Source organism: Grus americana, chromosome 6 (genome assembly GCF_028858705.1).
Source record: "Grus americana isolate bGruAme1 chromosome 6, bGruAme1.mat, whole genome shotgun sequence".
Classification (NCBI taxonomy): Eukaryota; Metazoa; Chordata; class Aves; order Gruiformes; family Gruidae; genus Grus; species Grus americana.
In genome coordinates this window covers 43,085,612-43,108,339 of record NC_072857.1, presented here as the reverse complement: position 1 = coordinate 43,108,339, position 22,728 = coordinate 43,085,612, and the positions used below count along the sequence as shown (strand labels likewise).

The 22,728-nt window shown below is 58.7% G+C and overlaps 1 long non-coding RNA gene across 1 annotated transcript; it reads right to left on the bottom strand.

The window, feature by feature from the left end:
* Window positions 1–21,504: 21,504 nt before the first annotated feature.
* On the bottom strand, window positions 21,505–22,377 carry LOC129207758 (uncharacterized). The gene is made up of 3 exons (XR_008577536.1): window positions 22,274–22,377; window positions 21,944–22,000; window positions 21,505–21,641 (listed from the first exon to the last, which is right to left on the bottom strand). It is a non-coding gene; the product is annotated as an uncharacterized LOC129207758 (long non-coding RNA).
* Window positions 22,378–22,728: the final 351 nt, after the last annotated feature.

Here is a 22,728-nt window from a genome sequence, read left to right as displayed (position 1 = left end):
GGATGTCTGCTGCAAAGGGCAGCACAATGCCCTCCCTTCAGCTGACACCTTCACCGAGGATCTGGCGAGGGATGATGCGACAGCATCTTGGTCTGCGAAAGGCATCCCTCCTTTCCGGAGATGAAGCATGCACAGCCACGAAGGTGGGCGTTTGGGAGGGACCCAAGGAGCTCAGGCAGGGAGTGGGAATAATTGGAAATCCAGATATTCCCTGAACAAGGAAAGCTGACAAGCAGGAGTGCTTGGCCGAGTGGGGACCATGTTACCCGCCCATGCAGGCGGGGATGAGCTAACCCAGGCTGGGGTGGTGGGAGGCTGGGCCCAGCAGCCAGATCTGGTGGACGCGTTAGCGAGGGGCTGCAGAGGGTAGAAGGAGGTGTTACAGGTGCGGCCAGAGGCCTGGCTGGCAGCAGAAATGCTCCAGGATCTGGACCCCACTCGCATCCCTCCCGCAGATGCGAGGAGGACAGGACAGCGTGGATTGCTGCAGCTCGGCAGGGAGGGACCACCGTGCCATCACCTCCTGCCTCAGCAGGGACAGGGCAGACTCCTGTCTGCCACATTGCGTGGCCCAGCCCCCCCACCACTGCAGGGCCTAGAGCCCTGCACATGGAGCTGGGCAGGCAGGGCACCCCAGCCCCGGCCACGTCCTGGAGCCGCTGCCTCTCTCCCTGGGCCATGAGGTGGGGAGAGCTCTCATCTGGCAGAGTCACAACATGATGGAGACAGCCTGGCCCGTTCCCAAGCTGGGTATTGGCAATAAAAGAGCCGAGCGACGCATGAGAGAGAAGGGCAAGCGAGAGCATTTGCTCTGGAGCCAGCAGATACAAAGCCGCTAATTCAGCAGAGGCACAGCCAAGAGCTCACCCCCCTACGCACAGTAACTGCCTCCCCAGGGAAGGAGGAGGGGGACCGGAGGAGGGGGACCAGAGGAGGGATCCCCCTTCCTACCCCAGGGCTGGGGAGCCCTGTGCAGTGTCGGCAGGGAGAGACCCAGCCCCAGACCCCTGGACCACGTGCATCCTTCCTGCTCCCTGCCGGCACCCCTGGGCAGTGCCTGCTCCCTCCTGTGCAGTGTTCCCACCGGAGACGGGCACCTGAGGTGTCCTGGCAGCCCCCACTCCCTCCTGGCTTCTCCGTGACTCATCCACTCCAGGGGAAAATCAGTATTTCAGCACACATCAGACAAAGGACCGAGAGAAGCATTTCATGGGAAAGGGGATGAGGTGGATGCTTCTCGCATGCCTCATCCCGGCTGCTCGCCCTTGGGTCTCTGCCTCTTGGCTGGCTGTGGGAAATGGCACTTGTTTCCCTTCCCGCTGTGCAGTCATGCTCCTACACCACCAGTGGAAGATAAGAAGGGTAGAGCTCTGGAGCTGCATGAAACCTTGGTGCACCCATGTCCCAGGCACAAGGTGCAGGTCTGGTCCCTCATAGCTTCAGAGGGACCCGTTGGAGCTGGGGTGAGGAGCATCTGCAACGATGGAGAGGACAGAGCAGCTGCCTGAGGGGCGAGACCACCCGGCAGGGGTTTGGGAGGGGAGGAGGGGGTGGGAGGGGGGATGATGCAGGGCTACACACTCACAGAGCTGGTGGGCGAGGTGGATGCAGAGCTGTTCCTCGCTGCAGCCCGTAACGCCAGCATCGGGGGCACTTGCTGAGGCTCAGCAGAGAGAGGGGAGAGCAGACCCCAGCAGGCATTTCTGTCCCCAGCCATGGTGGGATGGGGACGTGGACAGGACCAGCTAGGAAGGGAGGAGAGAAATCATGATTGTGAACAGGCCCTAAAGAGCCTGGACAGGCACGTCCCCACCCATATCCCTGATGTGGTGACTACAGACAGTATGAGGGGACCAGCCCACGGAGTGGCCAGGCTCACGGCATCCCCCAGCAGCATCTCTTGTCACAGCCCATGGAGACGTGTGCCAGCCTGAGCCCCCATCACCCACCCAGGGAGTGACACCGGGTCCCCCTTTGCCCCTTCCCACTGCGCACCCTGCCCAAAGCCCCCATCCCTCTGCAGGGCTGGGCTCTCCTGGAGCACCATCTGTCCCCAGCTCTGCCAAACCCAGCAAGGCTGGGAGAGCTCCCAAACGCCCTGGTCGTCTGTGCTGCCTGAATTGCTCATGCAAGGGAGGAGTCCTCCCGTGCTGGGACGCTCTGGCTGCCAGCTCCAGCCCCTCAATGTCCCTCCTACGGCTGGTGGGGACCAGCACCCTCCAGCTCCCGACTGGGACCCGTGCCCCGAGCTCTCCCTCCCCTCGCATGGCCTGCCCGTGGGCGCTGTGCCCCAGCAAGCTCTGCTCACACCCCCAGCTCCCCGTTTTTCTCCAGAAACTCCAGTTCAAATCAACGTCTGCCCGCCCTGATGGGTGCAAGCTGGGGCCAGCAGCCACAGAGCAAGCAAACTCATCCGGATTCCTGGTTCCCGTCCCCAGCCCTTTCAGAGAGAGCTCTTAAAAAGCAGTTTATTTTTAACATGAGAAAAAGACCATGTTCCTCCTCCTTCCTGAATTGACAGACAGGTGCTTGCTCAAGGGAAAGCCTTGAAATCAGGCCAGGCAGGACAAGGTCTCTGGGAGAGAGACGGGTCTGGCACAGTAATGGGGCTGAGCCCAGGCTGCCGTTTTGGGGAGAGCCCTGTCAGCATCACTGTCCAACGGGCTGTAAGTCACAGATGTCTCTGGCTCAGGCACGGGGAGCTGGATGCGGGTGGGAGGACACGGGTCACAGTGCAGGGTTGTGGCTGGAGGAGGGACCAGTGGGACCCTGGGGATGCTGTGTCGGTGGTGAAGCACGCCTGTGTTTTCCCTGGGTGGAGGTAATGATGAGAGCAAACGGCCCTGGCATGTGGCAGTGCTGCTTCCTTGGGGAGTCTCCCAGCAGCCCTGAGGCTGTCACCTCCTCTCTCCCAGACTGCACTCAGCATCTCCCCTGGAGAGGAACGGTCAACTTTGACTCAGCTGGAAAGAAAAAAAAAAAAAAGGAAGAAATCAGAGTCCTTTGTTCCAGCTAGACTCAAAATATGAGCTGTCTCCTTCCTGGGAAGAGGAAATTCCCAGCTCCTCACGGAAGATCTTGTGCTCGTTGGCTCTGTGGGACCGGACCGCCCCAGGCTGCTCAGCGACTGGATGCCCTGAGGTTCTGCCCCAGTTCTCCACGCCAGGATGCACTGAGCTGCCAGGCTTCCCGCAGCCTGGGAGGGGGTCTGGCCACCGGGAAGGATTGCTCCCGTGAGGATCCCCACGCTCAAGGATCCTCGCACCCACCTTGCGGAGGGTAACGCTAGGACCTGACCACGTGTCTGCTGACAGTCAATGTGCCCCATCCCGTTCTGGCCCAGCTGGTGCCAGCCACCTCCGAGCCAGCCACCTCCGAGCTGTCCAGCACTGACCGACATTTAGCTTGTCTCTCCAGGATAACCCCCTCAGGATTTCTGTTCCAATTTATGAACCCTTCCCTCCTATTTGGGAAAAAAAAAATGGGCTGGGATGGGCGGGGGTGGGAATGCCCCGGGGCAAAGACCTGTCCGCTGTGGCCATCCAACCCCTCACACCCTGCTCACCTCCTGGTCCCTGCAGTAGATTTGCTGAGCTGTTCACCACTGGTTTGAGCACATTTGGCAGGACACTCCTCAAGCCTGCTCCTATCCCTCTTGCTTCCTTGTTTATATCCAACTTGTTGTGTTTTTTTCAGCTTTCCTGTTCTTCTTTTGGCAGACCTTTTGCTCTTCAGCATCCACCTTTTTCCTGTGCTCCCCATTCTTTCCCATCAGCTGTGCGGGAGCTTTACAGGATTGCCCAATTTGCTCTTCACTCCGTGTTTTACTGAGGCTCTTAATGTGGCGTTTTTCTGCAGCCTCCAGGCAGCTTGGAGGCCTCTGGCTTTCTGGACCACACCGCTGAGAGGTTTGGAATTTTTTCTTTTTTGACACATTTCCTCAGTTTTACACGGTTTCTTGTCTTCCAATTGAATAACCACATGCTGGATTTATTCAGCCTGCTCTTCCTTACCATAAAATTAAAACCAAGTGGTATCACAGCTGGCCTAAACCTTCCCAAGCTAAGCCCCATGTGCTGTGCAAGAGCAGATCCAGAAAAACATCTTCTCCTGGTGGTTCTCAGACTGCTTCTGTGGGGGGATGGCACCATGTACCCAATTCAAACGTTTTATGCTTACATCTTGTCCCCTGACACTTCAATCCAGTCCACAAGTGGGTAGTTGAAGTGTTCCCGTATTACAGCCTCCCCTAAAACCCCTAAGTATTTGGCTTTAGGTGTGTGGCATTGGTGCGGCAGCACTTGTAGGTTTTCCCTTGCTCTGTTGCCCAGACAGAGCTGGCTGCTCTCCTGGCATGGCAGGGGATCTGATTTGCCTTCCTTACTGATTGCAGTTACGCTGTTTATTTTCCTGCTGGCACTTTCAGAAGCGTACTGAACACTAGCTGCGTTCCCCACGTCAGTTCCATCAGGCCAGAAGCCGCCTGCTTCTGGTTTAAATACTCCTGGCACTGCGGTTATCAGTGCCAGCATCCTGCTTCTGTTACAATGAAGGAACAGCATCTCCGTCCTGTGTGTGTCCCTAGCATCCCAAGAGGTGCTCCGAGTCCTACCATAGCTAAAGCCCCCTCCTCTGACCCACCGTCTCATCCCCACCCTGAGACTCCTGCTCTCCGCATGTTTCCTGGGTCTCACCCCTGGGACTGCCAGGGTTTCAGTGTCCGGCCAAGCAGCCTGGACATAGCTGCCAGCTCACCCTCCGATACCTACCGCACGATCAGCTTCTCTGCCGTACTCGCAGCATCTCCCTGGCAGCGTGTGAAGGCAGCGAACATCAGGGCATCCTGCTGGAGTTGCTTGCGGCACACAAAGTAAGTGCCACCAGGCACGGCTTTGCCCCAAGATCCTGACCTGCCGCCTAACCCTGGTGATGAGACAACAGACAACAGGCCATTTTCTCCCAGCACTTACGAGCTGCCTTTGGCTCGTCTTCACTTGCTCAGCAAACGCCCCCGAACAGGTCAGCACTTTCTTCACAGCAAAGCTATGTGAGGAATTTCTCCTAAGGCAGCTGGACCCTTTCCAAAGAGGGAGAGCTGCCAAATTCCCACCGCCCCCAGCCCCCAGCAGAGAAACAAGGTGCAAACTTGGACCCTGAAGGCTTGCTGTGTGCTTCCACTTCTGCCCTTGCGTCTGCTGGAGCTGGGAAAGAAAGGCCCTCTCCACTCCCCTCCCACGCCTGGGTAGACTGCACCAGGGAAAGGACTGGTCCTGCTCCATCTCTCGCAGAGAGACCTTTCGGTGTCACAGCTCTCCCCAAATGCAGCAGGTAGAAGACACAGGTGTGGGTTGGCAGCTCTAGCACAGCTGGGCAGTGGGTAGCGGGCAAGAGGAGGCTCCTGATGTGCAGGCTGCGTGGGGCTGGGGGATCCTTGGGCACTTGCTGGTATCGTTGCCTCCTGTGATGTATTTATTTTTTAATCTCAAATTGTTTCTCAAAGCTCCAGCTGTTGGGCTCACGTGCTCAGGCGAGACACTAGGCTTTCCCATAAAAGCCCGTCCCCAGCCCTCCCAGCATGGAGACACGTGCAGATGTGTCCCCATAGGCATGCTTTCCACCTGCTCCTGCAGAGATTTTGCCGGCAAGGCACAGAGCCCTGCAGAGCCCTGGCCCGGAGGAGGACAGACAGACTTGGTGAGCTGGAGAAGAATCATGCCCTCCAGGCATGGATACCAAACCACCCTCTGCATGTGGCAAAACCAACTGCAGTTGAAATTGCTTTTCCTGGTATCTGAAACTTCCTGCTATTTATGAGCATGGCTGCCGGCTGCAGAAACAAGGCTGCTTATCTGTGTTGTGCTGCGGGTTCGCGACTTCTCTGTCCTGCACTCCCCCCAGCCTCCTTGAGGCTCCTGGAGAAGATGCAGCCCCCCCATGCCTGGCCCCCAGCCCCTGAAGTTGGCTTTTTGGCACATCACCTCAGCGGCACAGCTGGACACTCATCTGCTTCATTTCTCTGGCTGCAATTCATGGGTAGGAAAGTCGGATTTTTTTCTCCAGCCTGTCTGCTGGGAAGACAAAAGAGCATCTCCAGGGGATGCGACCCCTCTGTGCATTCACTAGGAGAGTGCCAAGGACCCTTGAAAGCCAAGCACCTAGGAAAGCAAATGAACAAGTCAGCCTTGGCCACCCAATGACATTTTCCAAAGCTGGGTGACCCAGATGCACCTGGGATTTCAAAGAAGCAAAGATACCAAGTGTTGGGCTCTGATGGAGCATCTGTACAAACATGGTACCTGGCAGATTACCCACAGGAAACATCCACAAACTCCACTTTTGGAAGAGAGGAAACAGGTTTCAGGTAGTTGGCCATGGCCACACATGGGGATGGGCACCATCACCATGCAGCTCCCCTCAACCCCCGTCTTGAGGAGTAGCCCCAACCAGAGCTGAACCCTTGAGGCACTGGGTGGCCCACACCACATGCTCAAACCTTGACTTGCTCTAAGTGTCAGGTCCCTGAGGCCACTAATGGGTCTTGATGATCCTGAACAGCCTCTCCTGGGACCTCCACCCACACGTCCTCCAGTGGTGGGCCCTGCACTCACTTCAGCTCAGCCCTGAGCACCTAGTCGTGGCCTGAGCTCTGTGAGGGCGTGTTTATTGATGCCTCTGTCTCCAGATGGACCTTGGACCTGTGTAACAGGTAGTTTCTCTCAGGCGCTGTTTCCTGTGTGGACCTCATACCAGTGTGGTAGACAGCTTGTGTTCACCCCATCTCCTGGATGCATCCCTCAGGTCCACGCTGCAGCCTTGCTCCTGGTGTTGCCTACAGCCCTGCTCTTGGCCCCGGCCCATCCTCTTGCTGTGGCTGCTGGCAGACCCTGTTACCTGCACATAGCACAGCTGGGAGCGAGCTCCTTCCTGCAAAGCAGGTCAGGGCTGGAGCGTGAGAGGTGCTGGCTCCCTTGCACTCGTTCTGGGGAGCCTCAGCACGGGCAGAGCCAGCTGCCAGAGCAGGGCTGCGCTGCCTGCCTCTTACCCAGGGTGGGCTTGTTCCCAGACCCCCAAAGGATGCAGGTTTTAAGCTGGAAGTAGGATCTCTGGCACTTCCAAAAGCAATTTCATTGGCACCCTGCCTATTTTTTTGGCAGGGACCCTGCCTGACCAGCTGCACCCTCCTCGGGGAGGAGGTCGGTTGGGCACCCTGAACTTTTTTTCATCGGCAGCCACCCTCTATGGCACTGTGGTGGGATACCCTGGCTCCTGGGAATTGTCTTGGGTCACCCTTTGGTGGGATTGCCCTGCCCTCTGCCGATCTTTGCAGCAGCAAGCCGGGAGCTGAGGAACGGGCCGGCAGCCAGCAGCCTCGCTGGGCTCCCAGGCAATGAATGCAAGGGAGGAAACGTCTACAGAAGCCTGGGGGGGTAAATAGTCTGGAAGAAAGCAAGCAAGATGCACGGTCTGCAGGGTGGTCGCATGTAAAAGCAGGCCTCCACAGCCAGGGACACCTCTTCACTGGGTGCTTTTGCCTTGCTGGAAAATCAGATGGGTTTGATCTTGGGGAGGCAGACAGAAGCAGACCCTGGCCAGCAATAAAGAGGCTCATCCTGCTGCTCCAACAGGATGGGTTGGGCTGTGAATGACTGCCCAGGGGTGCACCCTGCCTCACAGAAACTGCGGGAGGCTTTGGGGGTGGCCTGGGTGGGACCTGTTACCTCTCCGAGCAGCACCATACAGACGGCAGGGCAGCTTTCAAGTATGGGGAAGTGTTTTCTCAAAACAAGATTTTCAGGGATCCCCACAGCTCTGGGCTCTGCCCATGAGCTTTGTCAGAAGCATTAAGGCTTCAGCAGGAGAACCAAAGGGGGTTCTGGACACTTTTCCAACCACTCCACACACACAAGTGCCCTTTTTCTCCTCTGCCTGAGGCACCCACCCCTGAGGCACCCATCCCTCATGTGAAGGCACAGCGCCCAGCAGAGAAACAGGCTGGTGCTTGGTGGAGCAGGGGCAAGATTCTTCTCTCCCAAGGGATGTCCTTAAGGCCTCCAGCAGCCTTACAGCTCTGGAGTGTTGAGGGCACAAACCCACCCTGGGGGCAGGCAGCAGTGCTGGCGTACCTGGATCAAACCTTCCCTCATCTGGAAGCTAGTAATCTTATGGAAAATCAGACGTGTGTCATATACATCTGTCTCAGCAGCTCCCTTCTCTGCCTCCCACCGCGCAGTGTGCTTCTACGATCACGTTAGGGCCGCCCTCGCTCCCCTCCATCTCTTAGCACAGCTCTTGTGCCAAAACACAGGCAGCTCCAATGTTCGCGCACCAGAGGCCGTGGGGACAGAAGTGGCCTGGAGCTGCGGGCTGTACCCCACCCAGCCCTTGCCACAGGAGACGTGAGCGCTGCAGAGCGGGTGCCCGGGAGGAAAAAGGTTTTCCTCTCCTTTCCTCTTGCTCTTGCAGGCTGGCGGAGCAGCTGGCACCTGTGGCCGGGCCACGGGCTGGGGTATGGCCAGTGCTGCCACTGGCTGCTGGAAAGCCATCATGGCTGGTTACTCTCTCCTGAGGGTCCTGGTTGCTTCTGGGTTTTTCCACTGTTTTACTCCACAAAGGAAGGACACGCAGAAGGCAGCACCTTCTCCGCAGTCCCGTACTCAGAAAGCATTGCCTTCCACCTAGTCACGGCAGCTCTGCGGGCCCTGAGCTCTGTGTCAGCAGGGTCTTGGCCTCAGTGCTGTGGGCTGGGCAACCGGGGGGGCCCGGGCTGGTTGCCCACCCTGCCTCTGCTCACGGCCCCTCGCCAGCAGCACCCAGCGGGCCTGGGACTGCGGAGGCCCTGTCTCCTCCTCCTCCTCCAACAGCCTGTCCAGCCGAGGCACGTTGGGGGCATCCCCACCACCTTGCCAAGGCCTGGCCTCGAGGGCTTCTACCGCAGGGATGGGAGACACCTCAGGGAAGCACCACAGAAGCAGGGTGGCAAGGAACGAGGTGACTGTGTGGGGGCCCCTCATGGCCTCCTGCCACTCTGTCCTCTCATGGCCGCCTGCTCCCAACGCCTCCGGGCCTCCTACCGCTTAATCCCCTCAGGGCTTTCCCACCACCCTGCTGATTCAGGGCCGTCCGCTGCCCTGATGCACCAGAAGACACCCCACCACCTGTCCCCTCATGGCTTTTTGCCACCATGTCCCCTCAGGGTCTCCCCAGCACCTCATCCCCTCATGACCTCCCACCACTCTGTCCGCTCAGGGCCTCCAGCTTCCATGACACACCTGAAGGTGCCCCACTGCCTTGTCCCCACAGGGTCTCCCCCCAGCCCAGCAAACCTGCCCTGCCGCGGCACAGCACTGAAGGATCTCCACGGCAGCCAGCTAAAAAGGCACCTCAGACCCCTCAACAATCCAGCCAGCATCACATAGGCAGGAAGCATGGCTGGGAGAGTATTTGTGGACATCTCCAAGGACAAGATTTTCAGGCATCCCCACAGCTCTGAGCTCTGCCCATGAGCTTTGTCAGAAGCATTAAGGCTTCAGCAGAAGAAACAAAGGGGGTTCTGGACACTTTTCCAACCACGCTACACACGCAAGAGCCCTTTTTCTTCTCTTCCCCAGTGCCCTGGGGACACTAGGGAGCAAAGCAAGGTTGGAGAACAATGCGCAGAAGAGAAGCAGCTCAAGATTTGCAGGTACAGCCATTCCTGGGCTGCTCACCACCACCACAGGATGGCCAAGTCCAGCACCAGGAAAGCGTGTGGGACAAGCTACAGAAATAAAGGCTCTGGAAGAGCCTAGAAATCTGATCACTTCTGGGTTGGTGTTTTTCTCTTTTCCTCCAGAGCTTCCTTTCTGCATCTGTACGGAGTGTTGGCAGCTGCAGCCGTTAGGTTCAGCTCCCCTTAAAAAGTATGAGGTTACGCAGGTTTAAAGGCCTTTAATTGGTCTCGCCCTTTCGTGCTCCAGGGTCTCGGTGCATAACACCACGGATTGCATATTCCCCTGCTGGGTGACAGAAGAGCTGTCCCAGGAACAGGGAGAGGCCGGGAGCCACCCGGCCCTCCCCACAGGCTCAGGCGGCCCAGCACACGGAGCTCCTGGGATCACCTCTGCACAGAGCTCCAGCAGCACAGCCAGCCACTGTCCTGGAGAGAAGGTCGCCTACTCCACGCCTTGTGGAGTCGGTCCTGCAGTGCCTGCAGCCTGACTCCAAAGGAAGGTCTTCTCTCTGCACCTCTTAGCAGGAAGAGGGTTTGAGCTGCCAGGTTTGAGACGGAGGGGCTGATGTCATTTGTCATGCCTTGAAGGGCTGGAGGAAGAGAGAGGAACAGAGCCAAGGTCAGAGCCCGCATCTGCAGGGACCCCAGGCACCCCTCCTGCCGGGCCGCCCCACCCAGCTCTTCCCATGGCCAGGACGGAGCAGGGGTCAATAGGATCAGCCGCAAGGTGCTGGCCACGAATACCCCACGTGCCCCTGAAATCTCTCTCTGCTCTGCCAAAGCCAGCCCCTTGTCTGCGCAGGGAGCAGAGCCTCCCCGGCCGGGGCAGGGATTCCAGCTCCCTGCCCAGGGTCTTTCCTCCTCCCCGCCGTGTCCCGCTGCCCTCACTCACCATTGTAGATGATCTGGAGCTCCTTCTCCTGATACCTCATCCGTCGCCCAGCGAGCCCTAGGAACACGCAGCCCATCACAAATCCCGCTACCCCAGCAGCGCAGCTTCCCCACGACAGCCCCGCTGCACGCTTTCCTGCCCTTGGCAGGGCTGAGCGCGGGGCGTTCCAAGGGCAGGGGAGGGAGAGGGTGGCAGGAAGACCCGCGGGCTCCGCATCGTGTAGTCGGTGTTCCACAGCCACAGGGCCGATTCCTGCTGCCGGCGCAGCAGCTGCGGCTGGGGCTGAGCTGCAGTGGGGCAGGGAGGGACCCCCAGGGGGTTGTGACTCACCAATAAACCTGACAGCCGCCTCTCGCGTTGACTCCTGTGGGCTCTGCAAATACAGCAGGGACTGCAGCAGGTACTCATCTGCTTTGCTGCTGGGCTCCGTCAACTGGAGAGAGCACAAGGGGATGGAGGGAAGGGTTAGCGCAGACTCTCCCCCTTGGCCGGGTGCTCCATATGCCCAGCACTGGCCTCCCCTGCCAGGACACCCACGATGCCCGGCCAGCAGCCAGCTGGTGCTGGGGTTTGGAGGGAGCAGAGGGCTGGGTGCTCCCCGGGGAGCTGTGGTGCCACCCTGCTGCCAAAGCCCAGCTGGGCTGGGGCTCCGTCGGCACCCCTGGGCTCAGGGAGGGAGGGAGAAGAGACGGGAGGAGAGCCTGTGGGGCTGCACACGCGAGGGACGGGAGCGTGTGTGGGGTGCAGGCTGGCGGTGATGGGCTGAAGCAGCGGGCAGAGGCATAGCCGCCAGCCCCACACACTGGGCATTGGGGGCATGGGGCTTGTCCAGGCTGGGTCTGGGGTCTCGTGGCCATCCTTACCAGGCACTCGCCGACCGCCCATGTCCGCTGCTTCTTCAGCAGCCGTGTGAGCTTCCTCTTCTTCAGGAATGTGGCAGCTTGAAGCATGGTTTCCTGACAGGCCTGCAGAGCAGCAGAGATTGGGAGGTGGCACCCCTGCCCAGGACACAGCACCTGCGTCCCTTGCACCTGGGCAAGGCTCAGGGCCTTTCCTGGGCCCTGCTGGCAAGATGCAGCAGCTGGGCAACGCCTCCGTCGGTGGGTTTGGTGCCCAAGCAGAAGAGTGGGGCAGCCCTCATGTCGGGCACCTGGTGCTGCCGGGGCAGCAGGACAGAGGCCCCCGGAGCTGCTGCTCTGTAGCCAAGGCCAGGAAGAAGCTGGAGCACCGCAGTCCGCAAGGCGCCAGGGCAGCAGGCAGCCGAGCCACCTCCCACGGGGAAACCAGCAGGTCAGGAATCCTCACCTCTGCCACGCGCTGGTTCTCATCGTGCAAGTGGTAGAGCAGTGGGAGCAAGCTCTGCTGCACATGTGCCTTCAGTGGCTTTTTTCCCACTTCCGATACAAACTCCATCACATCTCGGAAGAGGTGAATGGAGAGCAGTTGCACATAGCTGGACTCCTGGTGGAAAGGAAGAGGGCAAGACCTCAGCGCCGGCTGCTCCAGGCCCACCTGGGCACGGGTCTGTAAATCTGCAGGGCACAAAGTTCCCTGGCAGCACCCAGCACCCGTGAGGAGGGGAGGGTGGATGTTACAAAGCCTTACGTTCTCAAAGTGTGGCCGGAGCGCCTCAGCCAGCTGCTGAGCGATGGGGCTGGCAATTGGGATGTCCATGTTCTGGACCACGTTGCTGAGCACAGACAGGGTCATCCCGACCACCTCCCCGTCTGCATCCTGCAGTAGCCCTATGAGCATTGGTAGCAGGAACTGCATTCTTTTCGGCTGTGTGGAACATAACGGCATGGTGTGAAGCCATAAAAGGCTGCTCTGCCAAAACCGCTCCAGTGGTTCGAGCCCACGCTACTGGCTCAGGGTCCAGGAGCCAAAGGGCCGCCGCGAAGGACTCGGGCAGGTGAACGCAGAGGCAGGAGAGCTGAGAGCAGCTACCACAGCTCCCGAAGCCCAGCCAAGTCCAAGCTACTGTGTTACCCAGCACACCCCACCCAGACCCACCCCACAAGCATGGTTTTAGCTGCCTGCCCCTGCTCACCATCAAGGATCTCCTGGACATCACAATGAGGGCTCTGAGCACCACGCGACGCATCGCTCTGCACTCACTCTGCAGGTACCTTGGGATGAGCTGCAGGATGCTATCAGCATTTATATCAGGGCAGGCCACGAGCTGAAACACACAGAGCAGTGACACGAGGGTGCCCGGCCGGCAGGACCCCAGCACCGTGCAGGGCTGGCTCCAGCTGGCAGCACAGGGCACGAGCACCGTCCCAGGCAGCCGAGCCTGAAGGCGGTAGTGACTGCGGAGAGCCCCTGGGCTCCTGGCTCTGCACTGCGGGGCACACAGCACAGGTCGCTCTCCCCCTCCGCTGTGCCTCCCAGCCCTCGGCACCTTCTGATTCCTCGGCCCAAGGAGCCATGATGGAAGAGCGAGAGCTGGCACAAGGGGGACACAAAACGCAGGAGGGGACAAGCATCACCCCAGCAGCAAGGAGCCAAGGGCACGCAGCGCAGACCACCCCCTGCCTCAGCACCACACACTGGGCTCCCCCCGCAGCTGCGCCTACGAGAGGGCAGAGTGGCTGGAGGCAGCTCAGTGAAGCAGTGCTCGCCATCAGGCTCACCTCGACAAGGAACGCCATGGCAGGGAGCTCCCAGCATGTCTCCTTCCTCCTCAGCAGCTTGACCAAGTAGCATGCGATCCAGTTACGCGCGTTTCTTGACATATGGCGCATCTCTCTGGCAGGAGGAAGAAGGCACCGTTGGCCCTGAGCAGGGCAGGCAAACCTCTCTTGGCACTGACTGGTCTTTCCCCACCACCCCTCGCCAGGAGGAAGGCGGTGCCCACCACAGCAGACGGAGCTCTCGTTCTGTGCCGGCAGCCCAGGCCCCACGGGAGGGGACGCTGGTGCTTTGGGAGGTGGCTGCTCCCATGCACCCACCTCTCCCAGGCTTTTCCAGTCTGCTGGGCCATTCCTCGGTGACAGGTCCCTCTCGCCCACGCCCAAGGGGATTGTGTGGGGCTCCCTGTCTGCAGGGGAACAATGGAGGGGGGGAGCAGGGAAAAGGGGGCTCTCACCTGGCCAGCAGACCCATTGCGCAGTGCTGGGTCTCAGCGTTGAGCAGTGTGTCCCAGCCACGCTTACGTTCAACTTCAAACATCACATTTTCATAACCAAGGCGGCAGAACAGTGCTTTCATGGTCAGCACTGCAAATCTGTGTGCAGAGCAAAGCCCAGGTGATGCTGGGAGCCCTGGCCCCAGCTCTGGGGCCATGGGAGGGATGGGAGGACTGGGATGCAGTACCTGTTGGGGTTGGAGGGAAGGCAGCCTTCCTCCTGGCATTGCCTCCAGAAGGTGTTGACCTCCTCTGGCATCTGCTCTGTGCTGAAGAAACTTTGGAAGAGCAGCGCCAGGAGGACCCGGGGGAAATGCACCTTCAACCTCCGTGGGCACCTGGGCAGCCGAAGGATCTCCCATAGCGCCTTGGTTGCCTGCAGAAAACCAAACACCCAGAGACAGCGCTCAGTGCCGAGACGTCCCCATGGCAGGGCCAGAGTGTAGGAGGGTGACGCTCAGGCACTGCCCTGGCCCACAGGAGACGCAGGGGGAGCACCTGGCCTGGATGCCCCTAAAGCTGTCCCTCAGCCAGGTTTCCAGCCCTCCACGTGAGGCAGGGAGAGGCAGTGGCGAGGGAGGATGGAGAGCCACCCAGACCCTAGGGGCGAGCAAAGGCCTGGTCCAGAAACTCACAGCCAGGGCAAAGATGTCCATTATTTCCCCATCAGAGGTGGACGTGGTGTGCAGTGGCCAGTCCTCCAGCGCACAGAGCAGCTCCGGCAGCACCTTCTCTGCAGTCCGGTTCACAGAGACCATGGCCCTCCACATGGTCGCAGCAGCTCTGCAGGCCCAGAGCTCTGTGTCAGTGGGGTCTTGGCCACAGTGCCATGGCCCGGGCCACCCCAGGGGCCCAGGCTGGCCGCCAGCCCTGCCTCTGCCCACTGCCCCTAGCTAGGAGCAGCTAGCAGGCTCGGCCCTGCGGCAGCTGGCGGCCGAGTGACGGTGCCGTGACGGGCAGGGAGGGAGCATGGCAGCGGGCTCTGGGGCTGCCATGCCAGGGCAGGGAAACAGAGGGGTCAGAGGGTCCTGAAAAGCTCCATCTCTCTGGCAGCCCACATGCGACAGGCTCTACAGGCTGGTGGGCTCTAAAGGCTGGTGAGGCCTGAGCCCTCGAGGCAGGTGGGCCCCGTACCTGTCGCACACTGGGGCACAGTGCAGGAGGGTCACCACCACATCATGGGCGTGCACGTGGGTCAGCTCCAGAAGGGTGTTGTCCAGCCTGTGCTCGGCAGACACATCCGTGTTGGACTTGAGCAACCGGTAGATGCACCTCACGATGCTCGGCACCTGGAGGAGAAACGGCTGAGAGATGGAGTGCTGACAGATGGAGCCATTTCCCCAGCTTCCCCCTGGAAGTGCTTCCCTTCCCACCACACCGTGCTGGCCTAAAAGGCTGTCAGGAACCCAGTGGACCCGACTTCAGGGGCCACACGATCCCCAGGGGGCTCACAGGCTACTTACACGCTCCAAGGTGGAGGCATCCCTTTGCACAAGCGCATCGAGCATGGCAGCACAAGCCTCCGCATCACAGAAGCCAGAGGCTTCCATGCCCTTAATAGCCGTGAGGGTGCTGTGTTCACGCTCAGCGGGCTTGAGGGACTCCCAAAACTTCTGCAGGAGAAGGAAGGGCAGGGAAGAGAGGGATGTCACACCGAGTGTCCCAACAGCGGTGCTTGGCTGAGCAGCGAGAGCAGGCCCAGCCCAGGCGGGGTTGGCTGCTGGGTACCTGTGCTCTGCTGTGGGAGAGGGCACGGGTGTTTGCCTGCTCCTGCTCTTCTTCTGGCGGCTCCCAGTCTAGATCTGGCAAAGACCAAGTACAAGCAGAGCTGAGGGGCTGCGGGAGAGGCTGGAGAACACAGCTGAGCCCCTCACTCACCAGGCAGTGCCAGCCGTGGGACAGGGGCTGCTGGGGACACTGACCCATCTCTCTGGACACAGGTTGGGGCTGGAGGGGCCCAGTGGATGGAGGTTGGCTGGAGCCCAACCATAGGGAACAAGCCCATGCCCTCTTCCCCTTTTTCCCTGGGGATGTCCATGGGGGAGGGCACGGGGCCAAGCTGGCTGCAGCCACTAGCCTCGTGGCCCAGCTCAGTCACTCACCCGCCTGCAGAGGCTGGACCTGCTGCACCTCATCAGGCTGCCATGCTGGGGCAGCCCCAGCACCTGTCATCTTCTCCTCATTCTTCTCCCCCATCCAGGCCAGCCTGGGCACACTGGGGGCTCTCTCTGCCATCCTGTGAAGGTCTGGCCTCGAGGCCTTCTCTCACAGGGATGGGAGATGCCTCGGAAAAGCGCCACAGACGTGGGTCAGCAGGGAACGAGGTGGTTGTGTAGGGGGTCCTCGCAGCCCCACTGTGTCCTGTCCTGTCCCTTCACGTCCTCTGGACACTGTGGGGTGGCCACATCACCACTGGTGCCCATATCACAGCGGGTCACAAAGGGCCCTGTGACATAATGTCATGTGACCGTGCCCTGGGGTCTCCAGCTGCCCTGTACCCTCAGTGTGTCCCACCCGTATGTCCTCGGGGCACTCTGCCATCTCATCCCCTCAGGGCCTCCCAGCAAGCCCAGTTCTCAGGGCCACCCATGGGCAGCACCTTTTATAGGGACACCAAGGCTTGGCAAGAAGTACCTCTAAGTCTGCCTTGCAGCACAAAACCCCTTTTCCTGTCATATAAAAATATTTATTATTATGGTATAAAATAATTAATAAAATTTCTCTATACTTATTATTAATGATATTTGTTCAGTGAGAGCAGTGCGAATGAATTGGCTTCATTCACGTTCCTTTTGAACACCTTGGTTCAGTGCTCCGTGACACAGCGATGCGCAGGTCCAGTTCTGGGTTCAGTGTATTTGGTGCTTGGTTTAATGGCCGCCATCACTGGAAGAGAGACCTCCCGCAGACACGAAGCTCCAAATGCGAGAGGGGCATTGTTGGCCGTGCTTGCTGCATCCTGATGGACCTCCTGTGTTTCCCAGTCCCCCCTTCTCAATTCTGCAAAGGGTTTTGCTGAAAGTCGACCAGGAAATTTCCCCCATCCTGGATCTCGCTCAGTTATGCTTGCAAACAATTCAGGAGGTCTTGGTGCCTTTTGCTGTTCTTAACAAGTGGCTTCACACCCCTGTGAAACCCTTTCTCTGGGAGACTGTTAAGCAGGTTCGAGAATTCTGCCTCCGAGGTTTGGAAGCATCCAGACAGGAGAGCTTTTATGGGGGACATGGCAGCAAAACCACTTGACGGCAACATCTCCAAAGGTCTGTTTTCAAAATGCCCTCTCCCCAGCATGGTTCCCTCCCGAAAGCAGTTACTTTCTCACTCCTTGGTCACGTGTCACCTTCACCTTGATGGGACAGATTAAGGGCGTTTAAGGGCGTTTATTTTTTTGAAAGTATCTGTTGGGTAGCGTACTCCTGACAGCCCCTTGTCCTCGCAGAAACAGCCAGCAAACCTGGAAGACATGTCTTTTTTTGTGCAAGAAAATGCACAACTCGCCCTGGGGTTGTGTCACGTGCGACAGCTCTTTCAAGTGCTTTGCCACAAGAGGACCAGCAAGCAAACCCCTGTGTGGCTCAGTTTTTCCTAGTCACTCCCCATCTCACGACCAAGGATTGTAAAGACTCCACGGTTTGAAGGCCTTGTTTTTATAAAATTAGCCATGCCTGTGCAATCACTGCCTACAAACAACCCAGCGAGTGGCTTTCATGTGCTGTCACTGCAACCTCACCCTGGGATCCGTTTTTTAATGCAGCCGCTCCACCACTGTCCTACCGTCTCATACCTGGCCCATTGCCATCACACCCACCGAGATTTGCTTCTTGTGCCAGGGGTTTCTGCGCCATGCTGCCCAGCAACGCCGGGATCCTCCCCGCAAAAGCCCACCTCAAACGTCACTGTGCAGCTGGTGAGGCCCTGGGAGATCTCAGGCAGGTCGGAAGTGGGGCTGGAGGAAAGGCAGCACCCGCGTGGCTGGAATAACGTCAGCGATGATGCCAACTCTGAGATAGTGCCACAGGGTAAGACATGGCAGTCTGCTTTGTGGAAAGGCTATTTATTCGTCCCTCTCCTCATTGATGCGACCTATGAACCGCCTTACTAGCCTTCACAAACAAAGCTTCAGCTGTCAGCTGTCCACCAGTGAGCCTCGTCTATGGCTCTGCCATTAGGAAAGCAAAGATCAAAGCAGACGAAAAGCCTTATGCTTTTCGACAACTGGACATCTGGCACGTGTTTTGGGGGCCTCTCCGCAGGTTACTGCTAAGAAATTTCCCTTTGTGGCAGACATCACTTGCTCTGCCTCTGCACGGACCTGGTAGAGCACCAGCCTGTTGGGGACTTTGGGGTTCCTTTATTGCACTGCATCCTGACAGGCAGCAATAAATAGAAGGTTGTGACAGTGACGTCTGGCAGGCCACACTACGTGCTGGTAAACCACCAGCACATTGACAACGATCTCCACCAAAGCAGACTGACTAGAACAAGCACCTCTCGTTTTGCTTTGCAAAAGTGATTGTGACGCTGCATCTATGGTTCCGGGAGCCTCTGATATTTTAAGAAACCGCACCAAAATGGTAGTGGTAAAAAATTCTGGGGACCTGTCCTTTTACGTGAATTAGTACAGAGCTCAGGGCAGCAAGTTCTGCTGTGCTGTTTCAGCCTCACTGAAAGAGTGAAAGGCAGCAGAGGACAAGCTCACATGCAAGTAGGTTGCAGAGAAAAGAACATCCACCTTTCCAGCTCAAATAGAGCAGAGGGATTAGAGAGACGAGAGCTCCCATGGCCAAGGGTTTCCAGCAACATCTCATCTCCCTTGAATCCCTGTCATCACGATAAAAAGCTGGAAAGGTGACAGCAGTGCATGAAAGTGGGATCTGCTTCTTGTTTCTTAAGTCCACAAGAGCTTGAGAGATGACTCTCCTTTATCTTTGCGATAACATGTATTTACATATGTATGTATGCAAATACACACACAATGATGTGTGTATACATGACCACAGCGCCTTTCATCTGGCAATCTGCACCAAAGCATCTATTGCCCTGTAATTCTCTATTTGCTGGCGTTCTATCAGTGTCTGCTGCTTCCCGGGTTGGAGACTAAGGCATTGACTAACGCAGACCTCGTTATCCCATTGCACAGGAAAGCTTAGAAGATTTGTATCGTTGGCAGTCATGCTGTTATGTTCCATTGTGAGAGTGGGTGGACTTGAAGGATCACTTCTCTCTGTCTCAGTGTACAGTGGAAGAAGATGCATTCATCAGTGTGAAAATAGGAAGAGCAAAAGTTCTGTGAGATGCAAGAATAACCACAGAGTATTGTGATGGTTTTCTCTCCACCTTAAAGGACAATCATCGTGTATTTTGTGTCTGCTCCCACTCCTTTCCACAAAGGAAGTTTTAAAGATGGAGTGAAACCCAAAGCACAGCTGCGATTGTGTCCTTTGCACGGCCACTGTAGGAGCCTGCTGCATTGGTTTTTTTATTGGGTATGTCCTTTCTTGGCCATTGAGCTCCCTGGCTGCCAGCACAGCCTTTGTGTCACAAGGTGGAGACAGTGGAGCAGTCTGTGATCAGCCCCAGAGCCAGATCTCCAGATCCGCGCTGGACCAGAGCAGCTTCCCCTGCAAACAGTGCTGGACCAGGCTCTGTGGGGACCTGTAAAACCAATCAAAGCAACCCTGGTTGCCTTTCCATGATGACAGTGTGTAGGGATTACCGTAACCAGCCGTGGGTGGTTGCTGAGAAAGCAAGGTAGCATTCTCATGCAAAATCATCCATATAGCACCTACAGCATTTATACATCAATCTCAGCAGCTCCCTTCTCTGCCTCCCACCGCGCAGTGTGCTTCTGTGATCACGTCAGGGCTGCCCTTGTTCCCCTCCGTCTCTTAGCACAGCTCTTGTCCCAAAACATGGGCAGCTCCAATACTCGCGCAGCAGAGACCGTGGGGACAGAAGTGGCCTGGAGCTGCGGGCTGTACCCCACCCAGCCCTTGCCACAGGAGACGTGAGCGCTGCAGAGCGGGTGCCCGGGAGGAAAAAGGTTTTCCTCTCCTTTCCTCTTGCTCTTGCAGGCTGGCGGAGCAGCTGGCACCTGTGGCCGGGCCACGGGCTGGGGTATGGCCAGTGCTGCCACTGGCTGCTGGAAAGCCATCATGGCTGGTTACTCTCTCCTGAGGGTCCTGGTTGCTTCTGGGTTTTTCCACTGTTTTACTCCACAAAGGAAGGACACGCAGAAGGCAGCACCTTCTCCGCAGTCCCGTACTCAGAAAGCATTGCCTTCCACCTAGTCACGGCAGCTCTGCGGGCCCTGAGCTCTGTGTCAGCAGGGTCTTGGCCTCAGTGCTGTGGGCTGGGCAACCGGGGGGGCCCGGGCTGGTTGCCCACCCTGCCTCTGCTCACGGCCCCTCGCCAGCAGCACCCAGCAGGCCTGGGACTGCGGAGGCCCTGTCTCCTCCTCCTCCTCCAACAGCCTGTCCAGCCGAGGCACGTTGGGGGCATCCCCACCACCTTGCCAAGGCCTGGCCTCGAGGGCTTCTACCGCAGGGATGGGAGACACCTCAGGGAAGCACCACAGAAGCAGGGTGGCAAGGAACGAGGTGACTGTGTGGGGGCCCCTCATGGCCTCCTGCCACTCTGTCCTCTCATGGCCGCCTGCTCCCAACGCCTCCGGGCCTCCTACCGCTTAATCCCCTCAGGGCTTTCCCACCACCCTGCTGATTCAGGGCCGTCCGCTGCCCTGATGCACCAGAAGACACCCCACCACCTGTCCCCTCATGGCTTTTTGCCACCATGTCCCCTCAGGGTCTCCCCAGCACCTCATCCCCTCACGACCTCCCACCACTCTGTCCCCTCAGGGCCTCCAGCTTCCATGACACACCTGAAGGTGCCCCACTGCCTTGTCCCCACAGGGTCTCCCCCCAGCCCAGCAAACCTGCCCTGCCGCGGCACAGCACTGAAGGATCTCCACGGCAGCCAGCTAAAAAGGCACCTCAGACCCCTCAACAATCCAGCCAGCATCACATAGGCAGGAAGCATGGCTGGGAGAGTATTTGTGGACATCTCCAAGGACAAGATTTTCAGGCATCCCCACAGCTCTGAGCTCTGCCCATGAGCTTTGTCAGAAGCATTAAGGCTTCAGCAGAAGAAACAAAGGGGGTTCTGGACACTTTTCCAACCACGCTACACACGCAAGAGCCCTTTTTCTTCTCTTCCCCAGTGCCCTGGGGACACTAGGGAGCAAAGCAAGGTTGGAGAACAATGCGCAGAAGAGAAGCAGCTCAAGATTTGCAGGTACAGCCATTCCTGGGCTGCTCACCACCACCACAGGATGGCCAAGTCCAGCACCAGGAAAGCGTGTGGGACAAGCTACAGAAATAAAGGCTCTGGAAGAGCCTAGAAATCTGATCACTTCTGGGTTGGTGTTTTTCTCTTTTCCTCCAGAGCTTCCTTTCTGCATCTGTACGGAGTGTTGGCAGCTGCAGCCGTTAGGTTCAGCTCCCCTTAAAAAGTATGAGGTTACGCAGGTTTAAAGGCCTTTAATTGGTCTCGCCCTTTCGTGCTCCAGGGTCTCGGTGCATAACACCACGGATTGCATATTCCCCTGCTGGGTGACAGAAGAGCTGTCCCAGGAACAGGGAGAGGCCGGGAGCCACCCGGCCCTCCCCACAGGCTCAGGCGGCCCAGCACACGGAGCTCCTGGGATCACCTCTGCACAGAGCTCCAGCAGCACAGCCAGCCACTGTCCTGGAGAGAAGGTCGCCTACTCCACGCCTTGTGGAGTCGGTCCTGCAGTGCCTGCAGCCTGACTCCAAAGGAAGGTCTTCTCTCTGCACCTCTTAGCAGGAAGAGGGTTTGAGCTGCCAGGTTTGAGACGGAGGGGCTGATGTCATTTGTCATGCCTTGAAGGGCTGGAGGAAGAGAGAGGAACAGAGCCAAGGTCAGAGCCCGCATCTGCAGGGACCCCAGGCACCCCTCCTGCCGGGCCGCCCCACCCAGCTCTTCCCATGGCCAGGACGGAGCAGGGGTCAATAGGATCAGCCGCAAGGTGCTGGCCACGAATACCCCACGTGCCCCTGAAATCTCTCTCTGCTCTGCCCATGCCAGCCCCTTGTCTGCGCAGGGAGCAGAGCCTCCCCGGCCGGGGCAGGGATTCCAGCTCCCTGCCCAGGGTCTTTCCTCCTCCCCGCCGTGTCCCGCTGCCCTCACTCACCATTGTAGATGATCTGGAGCTCCTTCTCCTGATACCTCATCCGTCGCCCAGCGAGCCCTAGGAACACGCAGCCCATCACAAATCCCGCTACCCCAGCAGCGCAGCTTCCCCACGACAGCCCCGCTGCACGCTTTCCTGCCCTTGGCAGGGCTGAGCGCGGGGCGTTCCAAGGGCAGGGGAGGGAGAGGGTGGCGGGAAGACCCGCGGGCTCCGCATCGTGTAGTCGGTGTTCCACAGCCACAGGGCCGATTCCTGCTGCCGGCGCAGCAGCTGCGGCTGGGGCTGAGCTGCAGTGGGGCAGGGAGGGACCCCCAGGGGGTTGTGACTCACCAATAAACCTGACAGCCGCCTCTCGCGTTGACTCCTGTGGGCTCTGCAAATACAGCAGGGACTGCAGCAGGTACTCATCTGCTTTGCTGCTGGGCTCCGTCAACTGGAGAGAGCACAAGGGGATGGAGGGAAGGGTTAGCACAGACTCTCCCCCTTGGCCGGGTGCTCCATATGCCCAGCACTGGCCTCCCCTGCCAGGACACCCACGATGCCCGGCCAGCAGCCAGCTGGTGCTGGGGTTTGGAGGGAGCAGAGGGCTGGGTGCTCCCCGGGGAGCTGTGGTGCCACCCTGCTGCCAAAGCCCAGCTGGGCTGGGGCTCCGTCGGCACCCCTGGGCTCAGGGAGGGAGGGAGAAGAGACGGGAGGAGAGCCTGTGGGGCTGCACACGCGAGGGACGGGAGCGTGTGTGGGGTGCAGGCTGGCGGTGATGGGCTGAAGCAGCGGGCAGAGGCATA